We start from the raw sequence: 13,211 nt of genomic DNA, 5'->3' as shown, positions 1-13,211 counted from the left end.
CATTTGAAGATACATCCACTGACCTTAGTCACCCATGTAAGGACATTAAACTTTTAGTGATCCAGCATCCATTGGATCTGCATTGGGGCTGCATTGCTGGGATTGACCACGGCAGCTCTATGCTTCCACTCCTTTCACTGTGTCATTGGGAGAACCTCTCTCCTCATGGGTCTTGCATCGTCCTCTGCAGTGCTGTGTTGGGAAAACTTGGAGCCCATTCTCTGCACTGTTATGCCATTCTTGTATCTTTTCTAGGTTAACAACGCTCTTAGAATGACTTTCAGCACCTCCTCTAGTTGAGATGCACCTTTCCCTTTAACAGTGCAGGCTGCCTTGAACTCCACCCAGTGTCTTACAATCTCCCGAGCGCTCTCATCGATACACCCTATCAATGCTCAGAGGTGCATCCATTCTGCAGCAACAGCACTTCACAGGATCACAGAATCGTTACAGAGCAGGAGGAGGCCATTCAGCCCATAGTGTCTGCACAGGAGCTCCAAATGAGCAATTCACTTAGTTCCAATCCCCCACCTACCTTCTCCCTGAAGCCTTGCACATTTTTCCTTTTCAGTTAACAGTCTAATTCCCTCTTGGAGCCTCGATTGAACCAGCTTCCACCACACTCTCAGGCAATGCATTTCAGATGTGAACCGCTCGCTGCGTGGAAATGTTTTCCCTTGTGCCGCTTTTGCTTCTTTTGCCAGTTATTCTAAATCTGTGCCCTCTCGTTCCCTATCCTTTCATGAGTGGGAACAGTTTCTCCTTGCCTACTCTGTCCAGACCCCTCATGATTTTGACTACCTCTATTAAATCTTAACACTGGCTGCCCTCATAAATCATTGAAATGAGCAATCTGCTTCAGAGGTAATTGGTTAATCACGCATCCTGTTCTCAGAGTCTGTTTTCGAGTCTTATCCAATTTTGTGGCCTAAATATCTCCAGTGGACGACAATATAGATCAGAGTTAGTCTTTGATCTAGGAATGAAATAACAACGTTCTTTTCTATCCTGTTGCTTCTTTTTAAAAAAATTGAAAACCCCTGGCAGTCACATTTAACCTAAACTCAGACCAATAGTCTCGTGAAGCTTCAGGGACATTCTTCTTCTCTTCCATCTGTGAAACCGCTGTGCAAGATCAATCGATGCCCAAACTCGTTTTAGCCTTGAAGGTTGCTTCAATATTAAATTGAATCAAACAACAAGACTGTGTGAAGTGTAGGCTTGAGAGGGCAATTGAAAGGTTGAAGAAAGAGGTAACCAGGTCAATTATTTTTGGCGCTGAAAGTAGAAGCTGACAAGTTAAAAGCTGAATAAGATCACAGAGTCGAAAGGGAGGAGGTTATTTGATCCATCTGGCTCATCCTTCAGTCAAGATCGAGGCTTAAACGTAGCATCCACATTCCTATCCAGAAGATAATTCTGGTTATGAACCAGTGGTTGCGTGGTGAAGTTTTTTTTTTCCTGATATCAGTCCTAAATTTTTCTTTTCCCGGTTGTTTCTGATACCTCCTTGTCTTGCAGTCACTTAAAGTGGGGGTTCAAAGTTAACTGTTTCTGTTCCAGATACTGCCTCAGCCCTCTGACACCAGAGTTCAGCTCAGCACATCTTCTCCACGTTGCTTCAAGTGCTTGGAAGTTCCTTTTGCGAGCAGTATGTGAGAGACTGCGGTCCTGTGTGCAATTAGAAAGTGCTGCCTTGCAGCATTCCACGTGCCGCAGATGGTCACTCCATCTCCTCATAAATCAGTAGACTCAACTCAACTGCAGATACCTGGAGAGGCTGGGTAAATTCACCTTAAGAGCAGAGAAGGAGATGTTTTTTTTTTGGAAATGTTTTTTATTGAGTTTTCATATTTTATATCCAACAAATTACAAATTATTAGAAAAAAAAACCATGCAAAAATGAACATGTATATTTACAGGTAAGCATCTTCATAACAACTGTGGCCACCCCCTTTAACCGGCATACAAAGTTTACATTACCCAATATGGCCGAGGCACATGTTTATAGGCATTTATTTACAATTTGGTTTTGGGCCTTAGCTTGCCATCAGACTGTCGCTTGCGGCTTTGTCCTTCCTTTTTTTTGGAATAATTTTTATTCAAGTTTTCAACAACAAATTTTATCACAACAGAGAAAAACAGTAACCCCTCCCCTCCAATCCAAAAACAATAAATTAAGAAGAAAAAGAAATAAGCATAAAACCATGAGAACAAATCCCCATAACGAACCCGTAGCCCCCCCCCCCCTCCGGCTACCTTCCCCCGATTCCCGTCCATTTTCCCCTGATGCTTGGCCACCCGACTATTCTTCCTCTTGTTCGTTGGCCACAAACAGGTCCCGGAACAATTGCATGAATGGCTCCCACGTTCTGTGGAAGCCGTCGTCTGACCCTCGGATGGCAAATTTGATTTTCTCCATTTGGAGAGATTCCAAGAGGTCGGACAGCCAGTCCGCAGCTCTGGGCGGTGCTGCTGACCGCCAGCCAAACAGGATTCTACGGCGGGCGATCAGGGAGGCAAAGACAAGGGCGTCTGCCCTCCTCCCCAGGAATAGATCTGGCTGGTCTGAAACCCCGAAGACCGCCACTATCGGGCATGGCTCCACCCTCTCCCCCACCACTTTGGACATAGCCTCGAAGAAGGCTGTCCAGGATTCCACAAGTCTGGGGCAAGACCAGAACATGTGGTCGTGGTTGGCCGGGCCTCTTTGGCACCGTTCACATCTGTCTTCCACCGACTCATACGGTTTCTTGTTAAGTGGGCTCTATGTACCATAGAAGGAGATTTAATAGAGGTGTTTAAAATCGTGATAGTGCAAATAAATAGAAACCGTTTAGAATGGCTGAAGGATCGGTAATGAGAGAGCGCAAATATAATGTGTTCAGCAAAAAAACCCGAAAGCACGAAAAGAGTGGTTACAATTTAGAATGCACTGTCTGATTTGGCAGGTGGATTCAGATTCAACAGTAGCCCTCAAAAAGGGATTAGACAAATGCTTGGGAACAAAAACAAATTGTAAGGTTATAACAAAAGGGCTGTTTCAAAGAGCTGGTGCAGGCTCGATTAACAAATGACCTCATTCTGTAGTCCTGCACTGAACTATTCTATGATTCTATGTTCCCTTCTTTGTAAAATAAAGCAGCTTAATTCTCTTCAGTTCCATCTCACGAAAAGGCTTTTTTAGAATTCCCCCTCCTGAAATACCAGAGGAACATGCACGAGGGCTGGCGTGAAGCACACAATATGCGGTTAAGGACACTGGATTATATTTGTACGCAATTTGAGATTGTGCAGTATGGGCACACTGCTAAATGAATGATTGAGCCTGTTTTGTTTTTGCAAATGACCAGTATTCCGTATCTGAGCGAATATCTGCAGCACGGACAAAACTTGTAACATCAACATTCACAGATAATAGAGCACTTTTCAAGGCAAGGGGGAAAGAGTAGAGGAGTAGGATGAATTGAACAACTCCATCAAACGACCACCTACTGTGCCAGATAGTTGAGGGATAGAGCTATAAAGATATCTTTAATAATGGAAACCAAAAAGTAATGCAAAGCATGCATAAATGATTGGTTAACCTGACATTAGCATATTGAGGAAGAAATTTGTTTTGGGCAGTTGTGTAAGATAGATGGCTTTGCAATTATGTGACCTATCAATATCCAGTTGCATTAACTTCAATAAAACTGAATATGTAAAAGAGACATCCAATGAGTACCATCCATTTTACATTAATTCTCAAGATGAACTTCTATCCCAGGATGTCTATGTTCAGTTGACATGCACAATGAAATGTAAAAGCCACACAGAAGTCTATAGATGAAAAGCTTTAATTGGGACTCGGTTTCTTAGAATGGAGACAGATTATGATCTGCGTGTACTTACTTATTAGTAACTTAACAGGAGTCGCCAGTTTGACAGTTGGGAGAAAGCAGATTGTAGCAATTATTGATTTATTTATTTAAAAAAAAATTAGAGTACCCGATTCTTTGTTTTCTAATTAAGTGATAATTTAGAGTGGTCAATCCACCTAGCCTGCACATCTTTTGGGTTGTGGGGGTTGTCATGATATACAGGCACGCACACACACACACACACACACACACATAATGATATACAGACAAGCAGCTAATGGACACAGAGAACAGGACATGACCAATAAGCAGGCAGGACACTCAGGGGTGGGATCTGTCTATAAAAGACACGAGGCACTCACACGCCGCCTCTTTCCACTGATGAACATCTAGAGAGTCAGTCAAGAGTGTTGTTACAATTTCACACCCCCACCACGTGGCTAAGAGCTAGTCTGGTTCAGTCAGACAGAGTAAGCACACTTAAGTTAGCAGAGGGTCGAACTCACAGAGAACTGTGCTAACCTGTGCTATTAGTTCAATAAATCTGATTGAACTAACTTCAATGTCTGGAGTATCTTCCTGATCTAAGCTGCATCCTGTTGCAGCCAGTGTTAGACCAGTGTACCTAACACGACAGGGTGAGATCCATGCAGGCACTGGGAGAATGTACAAACTCCACACGGACAGTGACCTGGGGCTGGGATCAAGCCCGGGTCCTCGGCGCCGTGAAGGAGCAGTGCTAACCACTGCTCCACTGTGCCGCCCTGGATTGTAGCAGTTATATACAAGATTCCCCTCTTGTACTGAATGTTCTATCCAGAGACGATAGGCAGGATTTTCATCTTTGAGGCTTAGAGCAGGAGCTGGGAAATTTCCCACTTCGTGCACCTTGCTTGAGAGAGAGTGCCCGCACATTCACTCCCTCCATCACCGATGAGCAGTGTCAGCAGTGTGTACCGTTTACAAGATGCACTGTAGGAATTCAGTAAGGCTCCGTAGGTAGCACCTTCCAAAACCATGGCTGCTACCTTTTCGAGATATAAGGGCAGCATAAATATTGGAACACCACCATCTGGAAGTTCCTCTCCAAGCCACACACCACCCTGACTTGGAAATATATCACCGTTCCTTCACTGTCACTGGGTCATAAATCTGGAACTCCCTCCCTAACAGCACTGTGAGTGTACCTGGACCAGAGGGACTGCAGCGGTTCAAGAAGGCAACTCGACCACCACCTTCTCGAGATGATTAGGACCATTGCAGAAAAATGTTAAATTTAAGACTTTTCAACATATTCTAATTGGGGATTTGTCGGGTTCAAGGGGATTTGTAAAATTAAAATGCATAACTAACTTGTTCATTGCTAAGTTATTATTTCTGTAGGTTGCGTTTATGTCTGTCCCTCAACTATGGATCTACTTCTAAAAGAATAAATTAGCTTATGAAGAGAATTAAGCACATAGACCACCCATTTTAACAAACTAGTCCTCAGTAGTCTCACAATGTTTGATTCCAACGATGACCACTTTCTGGCCAGCAAAGCAAGAGAAAATTTCTCTGAAATTGTCCACCGCTTTGATATTATATTAATTCCTGCCACCAGGTGGTGCTGCTGTGCAGCCTGCAGGAGACAGAAATGGATCTGAATACTTGGGAACCTAAATACTGTAGAAGGAAGAGCAAAAAGTGGGATTTAGCTTCTTGGGAGTTTTGGCAAAGGTGAATTATGGAACATTAGATGCCACTCAACCAGTCAAATGTACACTGTTATTTCTCTTAACAGAACCTACCTCATCGAAACCCAACCTTCTTGCTGCCCAAATCATTTACATTCCCCTTTTTCAAGTAAATCTTTGTTTTTTAAAATATTTATTGACTTAAATGATGGTTTGTGTTGGCTAGGCAATGGCTGATCGGCTCCATATGAATGAAAATGAAATGATTATTGTCACAAGTAGGCTTCAAATGAAGTTACTGTGAAAAACCCCTAGTCGCCACATTCCAGTGCCTGTTTGGGGAGGCTGGTACAGGAATTGAACCGTGCTGCTGGCCTACCTTGGTCTGCTTTCAAAGCCAGCGATTTATCCCAGTGTCTGTCCCTCAACTATGGACCTACTTCTAAAACAGCCCCTATTGGAAGTGGAACGGCGGTACTCCACGGCCCCGGGCCATGGAGCTGCGATTGGAAGTGGAAAGGCGGTACTCCACGGCCCCGGGCCATGGAGCTGCGATTGGAAGTGGAACGGCGGTACTCCACGGCCCCGGCCATGGAGCTGCTGGCCAAGTGGAAGATGAAATTTGACTTTCTCTCCAGAGGGAAAGCAGTGAACCAGCTTTGCCAGACACAGGGGAAGAATATAGACAGGGTCTGGAAGCATTGCTAGGATTGGAAGAGGTTATGGAATGGATTAATTCCAAGCAGTCCGAGAAGGCATCGGGACCGGATGGGAGATGTTTAATGACTAACTGGCGAGGGGGTCCTGTTGCCTAGGCTGGTACAGGCCTCGATCTCACTGATCCCAAAAAGAGACAAAGACCCAAAGGATCATACAGACCCATGGCTTTCCTGAACATTGACACCAAAGTCCTGCCGAAAGCTCTGGCGAGGTGACGAGAGAGCCGCCTGCCAGAAGTGATCGCAGAAAATCAGAATGAGTTTGTCAAGGGCTGACAGCTCACGAAGAACACCAGGCGCCTGCTGAACGTGATTATGACCCCATCCGGGGCGAAGACACCAGAGGTGATCATGTTCCCGGACGCTGAGAAAGCCTTCGATCGAGTAGAATGGCCTCCACTTCATGGAGGTGCTGGAACGGTTTGGGTTTGGAGCAGGGTTCACTGTGTGGGTGAAGCTCCTGTACAGCGCTGCTATGGTAAGCGTACGGATGAACACAACCAGCTCAGAGTACTTCCAGTTGCACAGGGGAACGAGGGAGGGGTGCCCATTGTCCCTGCTGCTCTTCGCACTGGCAATTGAGCCACCGGCCATTGCTCGTACAGCAGCCAAGGGGTGGAAGGACATTAAGAGAGGAGGCAGGGAGCACAGAGATTCACTCTATGTGGATGACCTACTGCTCTGTGTCAAACCCCGTGGCCAGCATGAGCATAATAATGGAACTCCTAAGGGAGTTCAGAGACTTCTTGGGTTACAAACTCAGCCTAGGTAAGAACAAAATCTTCCAGTATAAAATACTGGAAATACCCAGGAGGTCTGGCAGTATCTTTGGTGAGAGAAACTAAGTTAAGTTCCATGTCTGTGGCTTTGCATCAGGATTCCAGTTTATTTTGTATTGTTACTGATGCAGAGTTGTTTTTGTATTGTTACTGACGCAGAGTCTTGACAGAAGGGAGGGAGGGAAAATTGCGGAGGTTGCGGGGGAGGGGGGGGGGGGGTGTTGCAGGAGGGGTGTAGAAGATTAGTGGAAAAAGGTGGTGTGGGCATTCTCTTGACCTCATTGCCAGCTACCTAACTGTATGTGGAAAAGCCAATGCATGGCGTAGGGAGATGATGGGCGAAAGATGCAATTTACCAAAACGTAGTAGCCTTTCAAATATTCTCAATGTTTAACTCACTGCATGATAAAGTGCGTAATCTTCAAATATTCAGAGGTATTTTCCTCTGCGAGTCAAATTAAAATATTTTCAGGAGCCTGTCATTGAATTGTTAATCAATTCTCACGTTACTAACAAAGTTACATTTAGTTTGTAGTTTCATTAGCCAATTAATTCAATACGTTATAGCAGACCAGGAAACTAAAGGAGTATAACTGCAAAGTTTGCTGTAATAATGGAATGAATAAACCACGACTTCCTTTAACCTGCTCTAGTGCTGACGGTGTAACAGTTTCAGGATGCAATTTGCTAAAACCTTAATGCTTCTATCAATATTTGAGATTCTTTTCTTTCAAACTTCAATCACTTCTAAAGGAAAACACCTGGATTAATCTTATCACAAATCACAGTAGCACAGATCAGACGTTAAAAATAAAACCTGATATTTCACATGCATATACAAACAAAACGTGGTTATATGTTTGGAAAGTGTTGTCAAAAGAGCCTTGGGTTCGGTTTCAGGCTTGGGTCACTGTCTGTGCAAAGTCTGCTCATTCTCCCAGCGCCTGCGTGGGTTTCCTCCAAAAGTTCCGGCTTCCTCCCACAAGTCCCGAAAGCCGTGCTTGCTAGGTAAATTGGACATTCTGAATTCTCCCTCCGTGTACCCGAACAGGCGCCGAAATGTGGCGACTAGGAGATTTTCACAGTAACTTCATTGCAGTGTTAATGTAAGGCTAGTTGTGACAATAATAAAACTTATTATTATGGTGTGTCACTACAGTGCATCTTTCATATGGCAAACAATGTTGCTGCAGTGGTGGAGAGTGTGAATGTTTAATATGGTGGATGGGTACTGGTCAAGCGGGCTGCTTTGTTTTCAATGGTATCAATCTTCTTGAGTTTTGTTGAAGCTGCACTCATCCAGGCAAGTGGGGATTATTCCATCACACTTCTAGATGTGATTATACCTCGGTGAAATGTCTACCTTCTAGATGTTGAATGTCGGTTGGCGAGTGAGGACAAAAATTGAGAATTTTTACAGATGTTGCAGAGTTCCATTAATGTGTGAGCACAGGGCACGCACGAAGTGTAATAATGGCCCAAAGCAAAAGTTTCTTGCTGCTGACCTCTGAGAAAGCTGTGTAGAGAGATCTAATGATCTCTGTGGTGAGAATTTTACCTCTTTCAATGTGCAGTGGATTTCCAGTGTGGAACTGCAGCGATGTCATCAAGCTGCCCAAGTAGCCAATCATATTCAAGAATTCTCACAAAAAGCCACATAGAAAATGAAATGTACAAATCAATCAAATCACTTTTTATTGTACGGCGAGTGAAAGAAAAATTGAGACATACATAAGGGGTTCTAGTGATTCTGAAATATCATAAAAAGAACTTTTAAGGAGGTTATTTAAAAGAAATCTGTAATTAATCACAATAGAGATATTTAACAATGTTCCACAAATGTAACGATTTTTGATGCTGGATTCCTCATTCAACAGTAGATATTTCTGAGATCATGGTTTAAAAACGCAGTTGCACCTGACTGAACAAATCTTAACTTTTGATGGGTATTTGGGAAGGTTGGTGAACTGATTAACTAACATCAGAGCCTTACAATTGCTACATTATAATATTCACCACATTGGTGTTGCAGGTGTACCTGCACCGTGTGGACTGCAGCGGTTCAAGAAGGCAGTTAACCACCACCACCTTCTCAAGGGCAGTTGCAGATAGGCACAAATGCTAACCTAGCCTTGACCACAACAATTGACAACATGGACATAAAACTTGGATGTAGGTTGTCAGAGGAACAGTCTGTTCTTTTTTAAAAAAAATAGATGGATGCAATTAACATTTCATTTAAGGAGCTGAAGGCGGGTGGAATGAGTGAAGACAGATTAGCCATTACCTCATTAAATAGTGGAAGATGCTCAACAGGCTGAATGGCCTACTTGTGTTGCTATAAAATTATCTTTATTCTTGTCACAAGTAGGCGTACACTAACACTGCAATGAAGTTACTGTGAAAATCCCCCAGTCGCCACACTCCGGCGCCTGTTCGGGTACACTGAGGGAGACTTCAGAATGCCCAATTCACCTAACAGCATATCTTTCGGGACTTGTGGGAGGAAACCGGAGTACCCAGAGGAAACCCATGCAGACACACTGAGAACGTGCAGCCTGCACAGATAGTGACCCTAGCCAGGAATCGAACCTGGGATCCTGGAGCTGTGAAGAAACAGTGCTAATCACTGTGCTATCCTGTCGCCCTTCCTCTTAAGGTGTAAGGTGTCGAATGTATTTGTTTTCCTATTCATTAATTGTGGCCAGCATCTGAACATTTTGAGAGAGATTTTTGAAAACTTGAGCTACTGGAGGGAGTCCTGTTCATAGCTATATGGAGACGATCACCTGGGTTTCGGATGGAACCAGACATACTGTGGTCCGACTGCTGCTGTAGTTGTGTGGCACTCACTTGATACTGAAGAAAGTGGCTGCGTATATCAGGTGCCTTACTCCCTATTGAGGAAAGCCTCTTTGTCTGATTTCCCTGTGCATTTCTAAAACTGACCTCTTCAAATCAAACCTCTGATGTATTGGATTTCAGCCTGAAATACCCATGGCTGATAATTTTCATATATTTGAGGGTGTTTTATAATAATCGTTATTATCACAACTGGGTTTACATTAACACTGAAATGAAGTTACCGTGAAAATCCCCTAGTCGCCACAATCCTACACTTGTTCGGGTACACGGAGGGAAAATTCAGAATGTCCAAATTAACTAACAGCATGTCTTTCAGGGCTTGTGCGAGGAAACCAGAGCACCCGGAGGAAACCTACGGAGACACGGGGAAAACGTGCAGACTCTGCACAGACAGTGACAAAGCCCGGAATCGAACCTGGGACCCTGCAGCTGTGAAGCAACAGTTGTTGCTAATTGTGCTTTTACTTAATTGCTCTGTTTTAATAACCTTTGCACTAGAGTTGGCAGGTATCTTCATGATACCATCACGAGGTTCAAAGCCAAGTGCTGATCAATAACTCAATACACCAGTTAGTAAGTTTCAAATCAAACACATTTATTATACACACAGTCAATCACTACTCATGCATAAAACTCTACTTACTAGACTATCTCTAACACTAAAAGGCCTATACTTAGCTTTGAAATGGCCCACCAGGTCAGGGGAACAATGGCCTTTCATTCGATTCTGAGTCTGCAGGCTTCAAGTTGGTATGGACTAGTAGCTAGGAGCGTCTATCTCGTAGCGTGCGTTGACTGGAGACTTACTTGGTTGGTGCAGCTGCTAGGCAGGTCTCTCCTTGTTGAGAGTCACGGTCAAGAGTTGTTTCGAGCTGCTGAGAGATCCTGCAAGGAAGCTGTTAGGCCGGTCTCTCCTCGCTGAGAGCCAAGTGCCAAGAGAGCGAACTGAACTTGGGGACTCTATTTTATAGTCCCCAGGGGTTTCGCGCCCTTTTGGGTGGACCCCGGACATGGTCCCAATTAATTGGACCAAGTCCCAATCGCTTCAATCTGTTTCTCCAATACTGGAGCTGTTCCCTGACCGCTGGGTGGTTCCTATGTGTCCGTTGGCCTTGCTTTATCCTGGCTCCCACTGGCGCTGGGGAGTCTGGTTTTGTCCCGATCGCTTCAATGTATCTAATTGTTTCTGGGGATTGCTTATTAATATGTAGATCGCTACTGGTTTTGGTTCTGTCTGGGTTCTGCAAGTCTTAATACACAGGAAACCTTGCACCTGTTTGTTTCCCTGTGGCTGGCCAGTTTTCCCTGTATTCTTTGCGGGTCTCCATTTTGGAATCGGGAAGTGGCCACCCCAGGTGGCTACACCGTGCTACCCACTGCGCTACCGTGCTATGAACATATTGACAGTGCAATGACCAGTTGAGCTAGAAGCTTGTGCGCCCATACCTTCCATTGTGAAGCCATGTTCACAGTGTGTTAGGGCAACTGGAAAAATTCTGTGCTAATTAACCTCTAACTGTGTGGTGTTATGGGCCAGAGATTAGAGAACCCCAAAGTGTATCATGGAGTTCACCTGACCCACAAATTTTAATAGATTGTGGTATCGGGAGCACACGGCCCACTCTACAGGTGTGGTACAGCAGAAATATAAAAATATTTTTTAAAAGCAAAACAATGTTTATTCTATGAACTCAAGTTAACCTTTTTAAAACATACAGTGAATATCTTAGCAACCATTAATTCAAATACAACCCCAAAGAATACAACACTAAGTAATCCTTTAAGCTTTCCTTTTGACATCCATAAGACTTAAAACACCTTTTATCAGAAGCACATCAGGTTAAAGTCACTACTGTTATTAGTTTTAAATCACCAGGATCGATTTACAGTCTTTAGATTACAGAGAGAGATTCGTACACCTTCTGGCTATGACTGCAGCTATCTAGCTCTGAAAACAAAACTAAAACACACCCTGAAGCAAACAGCCTAAAACGAAAGTAAAAAGCTGACAGACAGCCCAGCTCCACCCACACTCTGACATCACTGATAAACACCCATTTCTTAAAGGTACTCTCACATGACACCTTCCCCCAAGAAAATAAAAGAAACCATTAACTTCAAGATGGTTTCATTTTTCACCTTGTCACTATCCTTTAACACGCACGCAGTAAATCTACTGTTTTGTTTTAAAAAAACAACACACGCAAACAGATATAATAATATAGTCGATTTTTTTTTCTTCTTCCTCCAACTGAAATCCTTCTCGATTGACAGTCACTTTGAACAAGAAGGTCTCTGCACGATCCGTCCATTTCTCTACGCCTCAGCATTTCTCTTTAAAGTCAGAATCTTTAGTTCAATCTGATCGTAGACTCCCTTGTCATTCTCCAGCACAGGAGCATTGGTTATCTCAGCTTTCAGGCTGTCAAGTGCCTGTTGATAGTCTGAGTCCACTGAAATTTTCGACTTTTCTTCAGGACGCTATCATATAAGGTAGCTTATTGTGTGGAACTTTGTCAAAACTTTACAAAAATCCAAGTGTGCGATGTGAATGGTCTGCCGTTACCCAACAAATGAGAAATTCCCCAAAAAATCAACTAGGTTGGCAAAACGTTGCCTTCCTCTCCAGAATACATGGCACTTGATTTGTGGTTATTCTGAACATCTTCAATAATGCCTTCTAGCAACTTTCCTCTCACTGAAGCCAAATACATGGACCTATAATTTTCTAGTTTTTGACTTGTTACTCTTTCTAAAAAAAAAGCATTAAACAAGTCCTCCCCTGAGTTTATGATAAAGATCTATGCCCATGAGCTGTTTAGCCAGCCAGGCAGATTACTGAGCACTAGATTGTATCCATTTCCATGAGTATCTTCTGTTGAAAGCCTTCAGGACCAACAGCCTGTCTGTTCTGAGACTCCTGATTGCCACATATTTACAACTTTAGAGTCAACTGTACATTGCATTATTAACAACCCAACACAGTCTACTGACTCCCTACTGAAGTGAAGAATGAATGCAGTTTATTGAAATGAAGATTAATTCATTGTGGCAATTTAAAACCTCTGCCAAAACCTGGAAGTTCACTTCAATTTGTTGTGAGGGATCTTCCAACAGCCATAAAGAGTCCTGAATGACTGTTGGACTTCCACCCAAGCTTTAAAAAAAAGATTTTGCTGTTGCTACTGTAGTTATCCATTATCTTTCTCTTCAGTGAGCTTTAGATTGCTCTGACAGCAGCTTTTGTTGCCTTCAGCTGAGTTCAGTACCTACCTCTATCCTCCTGAGAGTTTTTTTTAAGTCTGTAAA

At 43.5% G+C, this 13,211-nt stretch overlaps 1 protein-coding gene across 2 annotated transcripts in view; it reads left to right on the top strand.

Annotated features, from left to right (window-relative positions):
* klhl32 (kelch-like family member 32) overlaps positions 1–13,211 on the top strand; it is a 385,844-nt gene that overhangs the window by 146,928 nt on the left and 225,705 nt on the right. The window lies entirely within an intron of this gene.

This window comes from Scyliorhinus canicula, chromosome 6 (genome assembly GCF_902713615.1).
Source record: "Scyliorhinus canicula chromosome 6, sScyCan1.1, whole genome shotgun sequence".
NCBI lineage: Eukaryota > Metazoa > Chordata > Chondrichthyes > Carcharhiniformes > Scyliorhinidae > Scyliorhinus > Scyliorhinus canicula.
The sequence above is the reverse complement of the archived record's forward strand: the minus strand, read 5'-3'. Positions and strand labels throughout refer to the sequence as shown.